Source organism: Protopterus annectens, chromosome 5.part1, assembly GCF_019279795.1.
Source record: "Protopterus annectens isolate FY-2018-M chromosome 5.part1, PAN1.0, whole genome shotgun sequence".
In the NCBI taxonomy this organism is placed as follows: domain Eukaryota; kingdom Metazoa; phylum Chordata; order Ceratodontiformes; family Protopteridae; genus Protopterus; species Protopterus annectens.
Window position 1 is genome coordinate 613,614,363 of NC_056736.1, and position 15,623 is coordinate 613,629,985.

Sequence of the window (15,623 nt, forward strand, 5' to 3'; positions counted from 1 at the left end):
TTTATTACTGTATTTTAGTATTGTTTAATTGTACTGAAATCCCAGGTGTAAGTTAGACTGCAACTGTCCTTACTTTTCTCTTCTTTTGGGTTAGGGTGGCCTCGTTGCACAATTCTAACAAAAGGCCTATTTCTCATAAGGTCATTGCTAGTTTTAGAATTTCTAATGGCATCCATGATCATATGTAACATGTTTGATTCATATCCTCTGGTTAAGAAATCATTTAAAAGATCATTCATATTTTTGAGAGGCCAAATCTGTGGTAATGCATGCTAATCTATAGCTCTGTGATTTTATTACATTGTGCTTAGTTTTTACTGGATGCATACTGTCTCTGTGAAGTATGTAGTTCAGTCTTGTTGGTTTCCTGTACAAGTTACTAATTAATCTTCCTTTGCCTTTATCAATACTGACTGTCATATCAAGGAACTGCATTGACTCCGAGCTGATGAAAGTGGTAAATTTCAGGAAGAAAGTGGAGTTACTGATGTAGTGGATAAACTCAGTAAGTTTAGATTTCTCACCTTGCCAGACAATAAATACATTGTCAACAAAGCAAATGTAGCTGGTAATAAATCTCCTGTATTCACTTTCTAGCACAAATTCTTCCTCCCACTTGCCTAAGGCTACATTTTCCAGACTAGGGGCCATAGCTGCACCCATGGCTATCCACCTCATTTGTTTGTAAGCCTGAAAGAAATTATAACTCAAAACTAAGTCTATTAGCTTTCCCAAGCATTCAGTATGCCCCTGTATAGCATTGTTATTTCTGCTATAAGAACTAAATACCAAAAATTGTATAGGCACAACAGACCAAAGATAAAGATCTGGAATCTAGCTTTATTACTTAAAAAATAAGTTAAGCACTTTTGTCCCAGAAGCTTGTAGGGACCTCTTCAGAACTAACAAGTTTCAAAAACACATTGTTTATATCGAAATTACTTTAAAATCAACTGACTCAATCAACCAATAATCTTTCCTTAGTCATTAAGCATACAGTTAACTCAATAAAAATTAAATAAACTTTTTATATGTATAAAACTTTCTTGGGCGGCCACAGTGGTGCAGTGGTTAGCATTGCTGCCTCACAGCAAGAGGTTCTCCGGTTCGATCCTCGGCTGGGGTGCCTTCTGTGCGGAGTGTGCATGTCCTCCCTGTGGTCGCGTGGGTTTCCTCTGGGTGCTCCGGTTTCCTCCCACATCCCAAAGACATGCTGTAGGTGGATTAGACACTCTAAAATTGGCCCTAGGTGTGAGTGCGTGTGTATGTTCCTTCTGTGGAAAGTTGGGTGCTGGGCTGGCAACTCGACACTGTAAAACTCCACTGCCAATCATGAGCGGACAAGGTGATCCGCTGTGGCGACCCTTAACCGGTAAAAGGCAAAAGAAGAAGAATATGTATAAAACTTTCTAACTACAGAAAAGTTCATATGAAACACATATACAATACAATTAAAACCCTTTGTAACTTCTCAGTTTTAAAATACAGTTTATACTAATGCTTTCATTTAATCCAGGGGTCATACTAGCATTTAACAACAGTTGCCATTTAAGTTCACATAATTCCAAATATTCAGGTACAATCCTTCATTGTGAATCAAAATGTACTTGCTGGATCACTAAAATAACAAAACTATGCTCTCCATATAAACAAATGTGTCTGTATACAGAATTTGTTTGTTTAGCCTTATTAATATCCATTAGATGTTCATATATCCTCTCTGTTATTCTCATAGAGGTTTTCCCAATGTAAAATGTGGGGCATTTTAAATATTTTGCTAAATAAACAAATAAAACAACATTCTTGGACTGTCAGTTATATATATATATTTTTTTACTTCACCCACTCCTTTTTCCTGGCTTCATATTAACATCTCTCTCTCTCTCTCTCTCTCTCTCTCTCTCTCTCTCTTTCCTTACAGTCCCTTAACCACATTCAAACATCCACAAAAAAAAACTTGAAGTAACTGCCTGCATACAAGAATGCAGATACCAGAACCCAGTACAAACCAATAAATAACTACTGCAAGTCCTACTTTTATCAACAGGCTGCGAGCAGTGTAGGTCTAATATAATCTTCTTACTGTGATACTCCCACCAGTTCTTCTGCTGTGCACACTACTGGACCCCCCCCCTTTCCTCCCATTTATTGTAAAAAAAATATATATACAGTTTTCCAGAGCTTTGCATTTATTTTATATTCTGCCTCCCTGATGCTCTACTAAATCTGCTTTTGAGTTCACATAGATGAAACGATGCCTTTAGGTACTGACCTGGGCTAGCTGGTTGATTGCTTTTCTTATCTCATAGCTTTCTCCAAGTCCTGGTTCAACCTGCTCCAGTCACCCTCACTTCGCTAATGCTCATTCTGCTCCCCTACCCTACCCACCCCCCCACTTTCCTCAAACTTATACACTCATTTTAATTAGCCACATCCCCACAACCACTCAATTTCCTCCTTCCAGCCAGTCCTAGCTATTTAGTCACTCAAAACTACCTCTTCCACCCTATTACTCTAATTAACTCTTAAATACCCTCACTTCTTTCACTCAGCATGCAATATGTTACTCATCCTTCTTAACTCACTCTTTCATGCACCACCTCCTATCACTCCCACTGTTACCACTCCCTTCTCCTACTGTCTCCCTCAATCACTACAATCCGTTAACCTCTATAAACTTATCAATAGCTCCCTCACTGTTTACTCACTTTCAAACTCTCTTACATAAATTTAAAATACTTCTTCCTTCCTCTCCCCCCACAAAACCTAAATCCAAACTTCTTTTCTACATTCCCTTAGCACATTATACAAACCCTCCTTTCCAAGCCTTCTGCTGACTGGTGATATTCACCCCAACCCTGGCCCACCCTCCAACCAAACCAGAGGTACCCATACTCGCACCACTAACATTTCTTCTACATTACCTGAACATTCTCCCTCCTCACCCCCCCATACCCTCTATCCAAACTCCTCAAACTCACACCCCAAAACCTTGAAAATATGCTCCCTCGATATTCAAAGCATTGCTAACAAAGTTATTTTTTTTTCCCTGGCCTTATCTCTCTCTCTACAACCCTGACATTCTCACTCTCTCATAAACATGGTTACAACCCCATACTACAGACTATGAAATCATTCCTCCTAGTTACAACATCCTCTGCATTAATCAACACAAAAAATGTGGTGGTGGTGCAGTTATCATATACTCTGACAAACTTTCTCTCTCTATCCTCTACCTGCATCTCCTCCCAGTTTCCATCCAGCTGAAATTCATATTGCTAACTGTAAATTAAATAATCACAAAACCTAGCCATAGTAGCAATTTATATCCCACCTGGCAACAACATTCCTACCCATGAACACTTTCTCTCCTTGGCATCTCAAAACATCTCTTATGAGACTATCACCCTAGGTGATGTCAGTATTGACTGGAACTCCCTTAATTCCTACTCTCTCAGTACTAGCATCGGTCTCTTTGGATTTTCTCAACTCATCACCTCTCCCACCCAACACACAAATAACAGCACTACCCTTGACTGGATCCTCACCTCTAACCCAAATCTGTATCACAATGCCACTACTCTACCTAACTCTCTCAGTGACCATTTCCTGATCCATGTGTTACGACACCCACCTCATCTGCTAAGACCTCACCAATACAAAGACAGCTATAATCTCTGTAATTTCTGCCCAGATACCTTCAATAATCTTCTGTCCTCTATTAACTGGTCCTTTCTCTACTCCCACCCTCTCAATGAGGCTGTCTCCAAATTTAACAACTGTTAGAGTGTATTTAACAGTGAATAAAATGTTGAAAGTAATTCTGTTACAAATATGTAACATAAATAAGGTATAAAATAAAGCTTGCTTAAATGCAGAAACAGAGTTTAGTAATATGTGATCAGCATTCATACTAAATTACCATGGCTTAGAAAATAAGGAATCTGCTGAATGGACATTTTTCCCTTACAGACTTAAAACAGGATGTATGCAAGAGCAAAAATGCAAAATCTGCTTTTAAAGAATGGACAATGACACTGTGACAATGTGTTTCCTCAAAAACATGTTTTTCTGCATGGACAACAGGACATGTTTATCAGCATTGGCACAAGAACAGATGTTCTTATACAAAGATCCAAATAGAATACAGGATGTTCACACTGTCAGAAAAGCTGGCTTCTTATAAATTCAGCAAAACATGTGACAAGACATTGTTAAACAAGGAAGCTTAAAAATAATATTATTAAGTCAGCATTTACGTCAGCATCTGCAACAATCAATATTGTTTCTACAGGATGAGCAATTCTCCAAAATAGAATACCAAGAGGAAATGTATATGTATGTGCATGACTAAAATTGTATATAAAGATTTGTATAAATCCAGTTATGTTAGAGGTATTGGTAGAGACACATTTGTCTTGAGGTAAATGTTATATCTCTCACATCATCTGTACTATATGAGAAGTAAAATGGAACAGTACTTTAAGCTGCAATGTTAGTCTGTTTGGTTTATTATAAAAAAGTTATTTATTACTGCTCTAAGTTGATGCTGCAAAGTATATTCTCTCATCAGTGTATATTCTGCAAGTTTCTATATGCAACATACTGTGAATGCAAATATAACCAGACTGATTTTAGCAGAATCCAGCCAGCAAGACTGAGTGTCTTAAGAAGACTTCAAATCCATCACAGTAAGCAGCACCATATAATTTTTCAGTGGCAAGCTAGCCTGCATTTGAACCTAAAATCTGCATTCAAACACAGGGGGAGTGATGGTAAGCCCTGCAGAGGGTCACTTCAGTCACATTGCAGTAACTAACATTTGTACGTATGTGTAAATCCTAAACAGAAGTATTCCAGTTTATGCAGCTTGCAGTAGTAAAGTTTTTTAGACGTCTAAAATCTGGAGTGAGACTAGTTCAAGAAAGTCGCAGTGCCATAAATTCTCCAAGAAAAGGTGGATATCCACTTGTACAGCAGTCCGCTGCCTGTTGGACTTCACCAGCTTCTCAAGTGACTCTGAAAAATGTCCAGCCATCAGCAACAATAGCCTGATCACCTGTTTTCTTGCTAACTGGTAAGGCTTTTTTCTGTGTCACATATTTAGTGTGGATGATATTAGACAGTTTGTATATTATTAGAAAGTTTGGATGTTATTAGACAATATGGATATTATTTATAATTCGTGCAGGAGTAAACAAAACTTTAGTAAATTGCAATGTTGGTATACACAGGACATTAGTAAATGTAAAACCTTAGTAGGGCAGGTTGATAGTAAGGCATTATGCAAATGTATTACAATATTTGACTGGTATCTCAAAGAAAACCATATGAAATATGACAAATGTTTATTGTGTGCTTCAACAAAAACTGCATTTTGTGTATTATGCCATAAAAAAGTATTGCATCATATTGCTAAAAAAATAGACTGTGAAGACAGATCTGTTGATGATAAAGAATTAACTAAGGGTAATGTGTTTCCATTACATTCAGATGTTAAACAGTTATGTCCTGTCACCACATGTGAGTCAAATCAGTTAATGACAGAACCTCTAGTACATTTTGTTACAAAGGAATGTAATAAACTTCTAAATGACAGACACAATGAGTTCAGGAAGCTTAGACAAGTTATACGTACATCTTTTCAAAAGTGCATAGGAGTTTCAAATTCAGCAGATTCCTTATTTTCCAAGCCATGGTAATTTAGTATGAATGCTGATCACATATTACTAAACTCTGTTTCTGCATTTAAGCAAGCTTTATTTTATACCTTATTTATGTTACATATTTGTAACAGAATTACTTTCAACCTTTTATTCACTGTTAAATACACTCTAACAACAGCAGCTTTCTGAATATCCTAAATTCCTTGTCCCCCACTAGAAAAAATAAGAACAAAAGCAAACTGCTCCATGGTTAACCCAATCCACCCATAAACTAATGCTTAAAAGAGACAGCATCTGGAAAACCTGGCAAAAAACAAATTCCATCACCATCTCCAGACCTATAGAGAACTTAGGAACCTAAGCAAGAAACAAGTCGATCTGGACAAAAAACAATACTATCAAAAACCACTAGATAACCCCAACTCCAACACGAAAACGTTTTGGAATAGTATCAACAACCTCTTACATCCAGGCAACCCTTCTACCCTCAGCCCTGTCCTAACAGCTCACCAACAGACACTGCCTCCTTTCTTAATTCCTTCGTTATCAAGTCTATAAAAAGAGATAACTAAACCTGACAACACCTCACTCTTCCCTTCTGATCTCCTTCCCTCTACCAATTCCACCCAGTTTTGTCTTAAACCTGTCCCTACTGCATATATCAGATCTCATCCTACCAAACTGAAAATCTGCTCCCCCACTGCTGACAGCTTACCTCCTCTATTCCTTAAACTTGCAGCTAAGTCTGTTGTACATCCAGTCTTCATATTAGTAAACAGGTGAATTCAAGAGAACATGGTCCCTGACATCTGGAAAAAAATCTTATGTCATACCCCTCCACAAAGGTGGCAATTCAACCGAACCAACCATGTACAGACCTATCGCCATACTATCCCCTTATCCAAAATTCCAGAAAAATGTATTCATAACCAGCTTTTCAAACACATCATACAAGGCAACCTATTAACTCCTATGAAGCACTGTTTCCATCCTCACCACAGCACCTCTACAGCTCTTGTTTCATTTACACAGAATATCGCCAAAGCATGGGACAATAACAAACTAGTCTCATGCCTCTTCCTTGACCTATCTAAAGCCTTTGAAACTGTTTCCCATACCCTACTGCTCTCTAAACGTTCTTCCCTTAATCTCTCCACTTCTACTATACTATGGTTCTCCAGTTACCTCTCCAACAGATTTCAGTCCATCAAATGGCTTTTCACCTTCTCTCCTTTCCTCTCAGTCCAAACAGGTGTCCCCCAAGGGTCAATCATTGAACCTCTCCTTTTTAATATCTTTACAAAAAACCTACACACTTCCTGTCCAAACTTGTCACTAATACAATACACATAACTCCACTATCATCTTGTGCTCTGATACCCTTCCCTACCTCCTTGCTCTTACTCAAGATTCCCTCCTTTCAGTCAAAAAATGACTGACCAATAATCAACTACTTCACAATCCTAAAAAAACAAACCTTCTACTCTTCTCCCCCAAATCACTACAACAACACAAAAATATCTTCACCCTGTCTTCTGTTAATAACACACTTATCTCTGTTGAACCACATACTAAACTTCTGGGTGTAATCATAGATGACCAACTAAAGTTTGACATACATATTCACCAAGCCATTAGAAAGACCCACCAAAAACTTGGTCTCTTATACAGACATAAAAATACCTCACTATTAATGTCAAACATTCTCTAGCACAGACTTTCCTTCTCCCAACCTTACTCTATGCAGCCCCTATTCTCACCAATATTCAGTCCAATCTATTAGCTAAACTTGAAACCACCTGCAACAAAATAGCCAGATTTGCTGCCAGCCTTCCCTGTTTCTCTCACCACTGCATAGCTTTAAAAAAATACAATGGCTTGAGCTCCATGACCATCTCCTTCTTATCTGATTCCACCTCACACACACTGTCTTAATTCAGTCCTCCTGCTGTCCTGCCCTCACGGACCTCATTACTCCCTACACTCCTACGCATAACTTACGCAGCACAGACGTATACCTTTTAGGCATCTACAAACCAAATAATATTGGCAAAGTTTTATACAGCCACTCCATTGCCAATGCTTGGAACAAACGTTCCTTTCTCTAAGAACAAACAGCAACTTCCTTAACTTCAAAAAATACTACTTCCTGGACCGTCCTTGTCCCACTCCCACCTAAACAACTCCCTCTCCTCTTTCCCTCCCCCTCTCAGCTCGCACACTTTACCACAACTACTCATTTAAGGTTTTTATGATATTCTGCCAACCTTGAATTTCTCTCTGATGGTAATCGTTAGATAGAATCTAACTTTTTATATTATATTTTATATATTTAATATGTACCATGGCTGTTTAAACCTTCAATATTACTTGTGTACTCTAACATGTTCATTTATAAGTTGTATTTTGTTTCTCCTGTGTATATATATACACTTGTATGTTAATATTGCATGAGAAGTCCAGTCAGACTAACTCGGTTTACAAATGTCAAATAAAATAAATAATAAAATAAAATAAATGTCTATTAAAGAAAATGTTAGTATTCACTAACTTAAATGTAGCACTTGTAGTGAGTAAATGTGGGCACTGGTTGCACATCCAACATTGGTTGATTGTGTCAGGTGATTTTAAGGTAATATCTATATAAAGAATGTGTTTTTGAAACTTGTTAGTTCTGAAGAAGACCCTACAAGCTTCTGTGATGAAAGCACTTAACTTAATTTTAAGTAATAAAGTTGGATTTGAGTTCTTTATCCTTGGTCTGTTGTGCCTCTACAATTTTAAATACTCAAAAAAGTTTTCACTGATAAGTTCTTCATTAAATATTGTGGTTAGTTTATCTTTCCATTCTACATGTGCAGTTTTAACCTCCTCAAAGGAATGTTTAGAATAAAACTCAGGTGTGTTCAGCATGTTCTCTTTTTTAATTATATAACTGTCAGTATCTGTAACTAGAATGTCCCCACCCTTGTCAGCCTTCATAACACGTCTAGTTCTATCATTGCTCAAATACTCAAGTGCTAATATCTCATCCTTTGAAATATTATAAAACTTAACATTTGGTGTGTTTTTGAGAGCCTTTCTTATGCTGAGCTCACATTTTGTCCTGAAGGCTGTGTGTGTGGGATGCAGTGGGGGCCAGAAAGTACTGGGTCTTAATTTTTTCTTTGATGGGTTTATCTTCATCCATGTTGTTTTTCTCATGAAAGAAAAGCTTCAAATTCAACTTCCTCACATACATTTTTAAGTCAATGATGTTCTGTGCCTCATTGCTCCTTTTGGAGAAAATAATTATTGTGGCAACTGAAATTACATGCATTCAGAAAACCAGGACTTAACTACTATTGCTCTATTAAGAGTGTGTTGAATTTATGTAAATTGCCACACAATCTGTATAGGTATTGTTTTTTAGTGAATTTTTGAGAAAATATTTTTATGTACTTTAAGGTACCAAACATACTAAAAAATAATAAAAACGATGTGCAGAATGTGTATAAATATATATAGGTTTAGTCACTTTAACCTCAATTCTGATTTGATTAGATTTAGTACACTCTTGCATCACACCAGAGATTTAAACGGTTGATTCAAAACACATTTTTTCATGCCGCTCTTTCAATATTACCATAAAGTTTTGGTATATTTCCCCCATTTAGCATACTGGTGCACACTCATGCACACTCATGTACACACATGCACACTTTTATACATTAATAGTTTCCTTCATGCGCTGTTTTCTGTATTTTTGTGTGGTTTTTCTACTGGCTTTCTTTCTATAAACATTTTTTGGGCTGTAAAAAGAAAACTGTCATGACAGGTGTTTTTTTTTCCTTTCTCTCAACTGGAAAACATTGACATTTTTTCTGAGCTGTAAATAACTTAGTTTTTATGCACATTAATACATATGGATGGGTGCTTATTAGGGTCTATACTGAATTCTCAAAAGCCGACAATGTCGAATCTGACATTGTTGGCACAAGAATAACGAAACTGCCGAACATCAAAGAAATAAACGGAAATCTCTGTAAGGGAAGATTTCCATTTACTTCAATGTAGTGTGGCCTTGGAGTTGGTATATTTAAGTAGTGGGGGGTGTGGGGGTGCAGGGTGGTGTGCCCCCCTGCCTACACCATTGAGTTTTTTTTGTTTTTATTTTTTTTTTGAACATTTGATATTTTAACAGTTCGATCACTACAGGTTGACCTTTAGTGATTCGAACTGTTAAACATTCGATGTTCCAATATAGACCCACTTATTAGACAGTCTTACACAAATATATATATATTTATAGTGTTCTAATTAGATTATGCTTATGGTTAGATGGTTAAGATAGCTTTGTGTGTCTTTTTTTGTATCTATCTAGTTAGCTCTTTTTATTTATCTATCTATGTATACGATTTTAGTTGTTGTCACAGACAGGATGAAAGCTTTATTGTATTAATTAGCCGAAAGTGATTTTAGTTAAACATCAGTCTAATTACATGTCTGTTATGCTTTTCTTAATACTTGATTTTGGAATGTGGGTTGGAAATAAGATAGGCAGTGTATTCCTTAATTAGGATTTAGTTTGATCTAAGTAGTAGTATGTGCGGGTGGGTACTCACTGTTCTTAAAAGCACTCTTACGGCTCTGTTTATGTTGTTTGCCTAGAATAGACTGGTTTAAAAATAAACAATACATATATTTTCCACACATACTCCTAAGTGTGTAAAAGCTGATATGTTTAAAATTGTAAAGTATTTCTGATTTTTTGTTACTGAAGATGGCTCATCTGTGACGAATAAAGGCTTGTTGCTTTGGAACACTACCTGGGTTTCATGATTTTTGGAAATTATTGTGACTGAGCTCATCAACAAAGTTTTTAGACTACTAGCTTTTCTGTTTTTTTTTTTCCTCAACACTTGTGTTGGTGAGGTTGGAACTAGACAGAGTCCTGTGCTTGTTCATTTTTTTATGTTTTTGATCTTTGGTTTTGTGCCCAAGGATTTGCTCTGGTATTAGGAATCCAGATCGTTGGCTCTCTTCAGCATGGAGAATACACAGCTTCGAGACCTAATGACTATACCAGTATGGGACAATGTAGGTCAGCGCCCCAACATTACTACAACTGACAACCCACAAGGTAATAATGTGAATATGAACTCTGATAATTTTGCAACGCTAGAAAAGCAACTTAAACTGCTACAAGGTCTTTTTGGGGAGTAAATATATTTGGAACAGAATAGAGATAAAAGAAGATTGTCAAGGGGACTGAGACATAAAAAGTTAATGTGGAACAATATGCATGAAAAACTAGCACAGAAATGGACTGATATTCTTGCGGAAGCTAGTTTCCATCTAATAGACTTGCTTATCAAACACAACAAAGAAAAGCAGGACACCACAAAGGAAATGATTGAGATTCTTGAGACTGAATGTAAGTAAGCAGGAGGCAGATCACAAACAGAAATTCTAGAATGTGGCAGAGAAGGTTCTCAGTTATCAGAAGTATATCCAAGAGAGAACATTTCAGGTAATGAACAGAGATCAAATAGACAAAGATGATCCACACTGTCTCACAAAGCATAGATCCAGAAGGGGAGGTGGAAAAGGATGGCAGAACTACAGGAGACATTTAACAGGAGATCCAGCAACAGGGTAACACAGACACCTACAGTTATCACCAGTAATACCAATAACAATAATTATGATGCCAGTAATGCCAACAATAATTACATTGACAGTAATTTTGACAACAACAATCTGAATGTTCAGGCTGGTCATGCTGGTGGTAGGAATGAACAGGTTTTTCACAATGTGAACACACCCACAGGACCAGACAGACAAATGAAGGACCAACCAGTAGCATCCAGTACCTCTCAGACCTCAGAGATGGACATGAGAGAACACCGGGATCCTCCCCAGCCACAATACAACTCCCAGGGCTCATATCAAAGATCCCAGTACACATGAACAGGAATTATCATCACAACAATTACAACTACAACCAGAAATACAGCCACCGAGGTTCCAGAGAGAAGAAGCAAACTACCATCTGAACCAAGAGAGGGAGGACCAGAGGAGGAAGCCGTGGATATGGGGAGAGAGTTGACGTACCTGGAAAACAACAACTTTTACCCATCAGGGCCACAAGCCTGTAGAGTGAATTAGCCCCAGGATCTGGAATCATTGGAAGAAACCACTGACAGCACTTGAAGAAAAAGTGCTTAACAGAGGTCTCACATTCGTACCTTATGAAAGGAGCAATGAGACGCAGACCATCACTGATTTAAAAATGTATGTGAGGAAGATGAATTTGAAACTTTTCTTTCACAAGAAAAACAACATGGACAAAGATAAACCCATTGAAGAAAAAATTAAAAGACCCAGTAGTTTTTACCCCCAACTGAATCCTACACTCACAGCCTTCGAGACAAAATGCGAGCTTGACATAAGAAAGGCTCTCAAAAAAACACCAAAATGTAAGTTTTATAATATTTCAAAGGATGAGATATTAGCACTTAAGAATTTGAGTGATGCTAGAACTAGACGTGTTATGAAGGCTGACAAGGGTGGACGCATTCTAGTTACAGATACTGACAGTTATATAATGAAAGTAGGGAGCATGCTGAACACACCTGAGTTTTATTCTAAACATTCCTTTGAGGAGGTTAAAACTGCATATATAGAATGGAAAGATAAACTAACTACAATGTTTAATGAAGAACCTATTAGTGAAAACTTTTTGAGTATTTAAACACTACTCACTCCAAGTTACTTTGTTTTTTGGGATTCACAAATCCCATAAGAATAGGGAAGATCCACCTTTGCAAGTGCATGTTGCAAACGACCTATCCCCCCTGCTCTCCATTTCTGTCGGCATACCCCAAGGTTCAATACTTGGCCCTCTCTTCTTTAGCATATTTACAAATAACCTCAGCTCTGCAACTAAGCTGGCCTCCATTGTCCAATATGCAGATGATGCTACATTCATCTGATTAGCCCCCTCACCCCAGGAACTTCAAGAAAAAAATGCAATTATCCTTTCAAGACATAGAAAAGCACATCTCTGAACACCAACGCATTCTAAACCCAAACCAAACTAAGGTAATAGTCTTCAATAACAAAAAATCCATCTCAAGCCAGTCACCTCTCTCAATTCTCTCCTCAGATGGTACCAGAATAGACCCCACCAACCAAACCAAACCTCTAGGTGGCACAATAGATGAAAATCTAAAATTCAACAAACATATTTCTCTGACAATCAAAAAAGTTCATATCAAACTTTGCACCTTATATAGGGTAAAACCTTTCCTAACCCACAGTACTAGACAAGCCACTGCTCAGTCACATCTGCTCTCTAGGCTCCTCTACGGCTCTCTCATATTCAGAAACCTGTGCAAGTCTGACCTGAATAACCTAGATTCCTGTTACAACAAAATTGCCAAATTTGCTTCCAGTCACCCATACAGGACCCACCATTGTACTGCTCTCTCTCAGCTCAGCTGGCTCGAACTCCCTATCCTGTTATACCTCAATCAGCTCACCATGGCCCACAAAATAATCCACCAACCCAGCAATCTCCCTGCTCTTGCTAACCTTCTCCAACCTAGTTTCAATCTTAGGGCACTCAGATCTTCGGATAAACTAATGCTACAGATGACCTGCACCCACAACCAACACAGTGACTCCCTCTATTCCTACAAAATTGCCAAACTATGGAACACACTTCTTCAGCCCATCGCACAAAACCCTAACTATCAAGAATTCAATAAACTCTTAAAACTCCGCGTGTCCAATCATTGGCTCTGCTCCTGCTATTCTCCAGGGTAATTTTATCCAGGTTCCATTACTACATTCAACTCCCACGTTTTTTTCCCACATGCTACCTTGCATACAGGTTGCCACCAATTTCTTACTACCCAATGGGATAAAGGTGCATTTTGAACCTATAATCGTCTCACCATCCTCTTACTTTTATGTGTCTCAAGGCTAGCACCTCACTGTAATAAATGATCATATATTTTGTTCACTGTTATTTAACTATACTTCTGTAATATAAAATCCAATGTTATTTGCATGATTTTACTGTGACTGCAATTGAAGATATATTTCTGTATTCTGTAATTTTTCTGCTGCTTTTAGCCTTCTTATTATCATGTCTGTATTAGAGCTTCCTATCTCTAATCCTGTATCTTCTGTAATGTGTCTTATGTATATCTCTATGCTTATATTGTTACTTGTGGAGCTTTTCTCTCCGAGTCTCCGCTGAAAATGTGTTCTTAGCCCAGTCGGACATCACCCAGTTAACAAATGCAATAAATAAAATAAAAAAAGTGGAGGTTCCATATCAGAAGCCACTGCCATAAACTTAGATTTTATTCTACAGCCTCTTGCTGAAAATAACTCATCTTTTATTTTCGAGTCAGTTGATTTTTTAACAAAAATAAAAGAACTGTATGTGAATGAACAAAGCATATTGGTAACTATTGATGTTGAAGCCCAATACAGTGTGTTACCACACATGTACTGTACTGAAGCAGCTATAGAGGCTTAAAGCAGAAATAACAGTGCTGCACAAGGGCAGAGTGAATGCTTGGAAAAGCTAATAGACTTGATATTGAGTTACAATTTTTTTTCAGTTTCAGTGGCCAAGCTTACATACAAATGAGGGGGATAGCCATTTGTGCAGTTATGGCCCCTAGCCTGGCCAATGTAGCCTTAGGGAAGTGGAAGGAGGAATTTGTGCTACAAAATGAATACCGGAGATTTATTACCAGCTACCTTCACTTTATTCACAATGTATTTATTGTCTGACAAGGTGAGAAATCTAAACTCACTGAGTTTATCCACTACATTAGTAACTCCACCTCCTTCCTGAAATTTATCACTTCCATCAGCTCGAAGTCAGTGCAGTTCCTTGATATGACTGTCAGTATTGATAAAGACAGAGGAAGATTAATTAGTAACTTGTACAGGAAACCAACAAGACTGAACTACATACTTCACAGAGACAGTATGCAGCCAGTAAAAACTAAGCACAATGTAATAAAATCACAGAGCTATAGATTAGCATGCATTACCACAGATTTGCCCCCTTTTCTCAAAAATATGAATGGTCTTGAAAATGATTTCCTAACCAGAGGATGTGAATCAGACATGTTACATATGATCTGGGATCCCATTAGAGATTTTAAAACTAAAAATGACCTTATGAGGAATAGGCCTTTTGTTAGAATTGTGCAACGAGGCCACCCTAACCCAAAAGAAGAGAAAAGTAAGGACAGTTGCAGTCTAACTTACACCTGGGATTTCAGTACAATTAAAGCCATTATTAAGGAGAACTGGGCCATCCTCACTGACAATCAGCAGCTTGCAGGGGTTTTAGGGAGCACCCTACTTTTGTTTATAAAAAGAGCAGAAGCATACGTAGGTAGCTGTGTGGAAAAGAAAATTAAGGAACACTGGGGTGACATGAGCACTAAAATCTGTGGGCCACCTAACTGCACTTTCTGTGAGTACGTGATGGAGTGCGACTCATTTGAGTGCCCCCATCTTAAAAAGATTGTGAAATCTTCTGCAGGTGGTTAACTGTAATACTGAAAAAATGTATATAGGGCCAAGTGTTGCTGTTCATTTTATATGGGTAAGGCTATGAATAAACTGAAAAAGAGGATCTCAGGTCATCTTTCTGACATCAGACATAAATGCCAGAGGAACGCCTTATCAAAACACATATTAGAATAACACTGAAATTCTGGTTTTAAATTTATCATTCTTGACTGTGTAGAGATGGATGAGCTTGCAGGGGACGTCAGAGGTGTTTTGGAGAAAAAACGAAATATGCTGGCAGTTGAAATTAAGTGCATTCAGAAAGCAAGGACTTAACTACTATTGCTCTATTAAGAGTGTGTTGAATTTACGTAAGCTGCAACACAATCTGTAAAGGTTTTATTTTTTAGGGAATTTGTGAGGAAA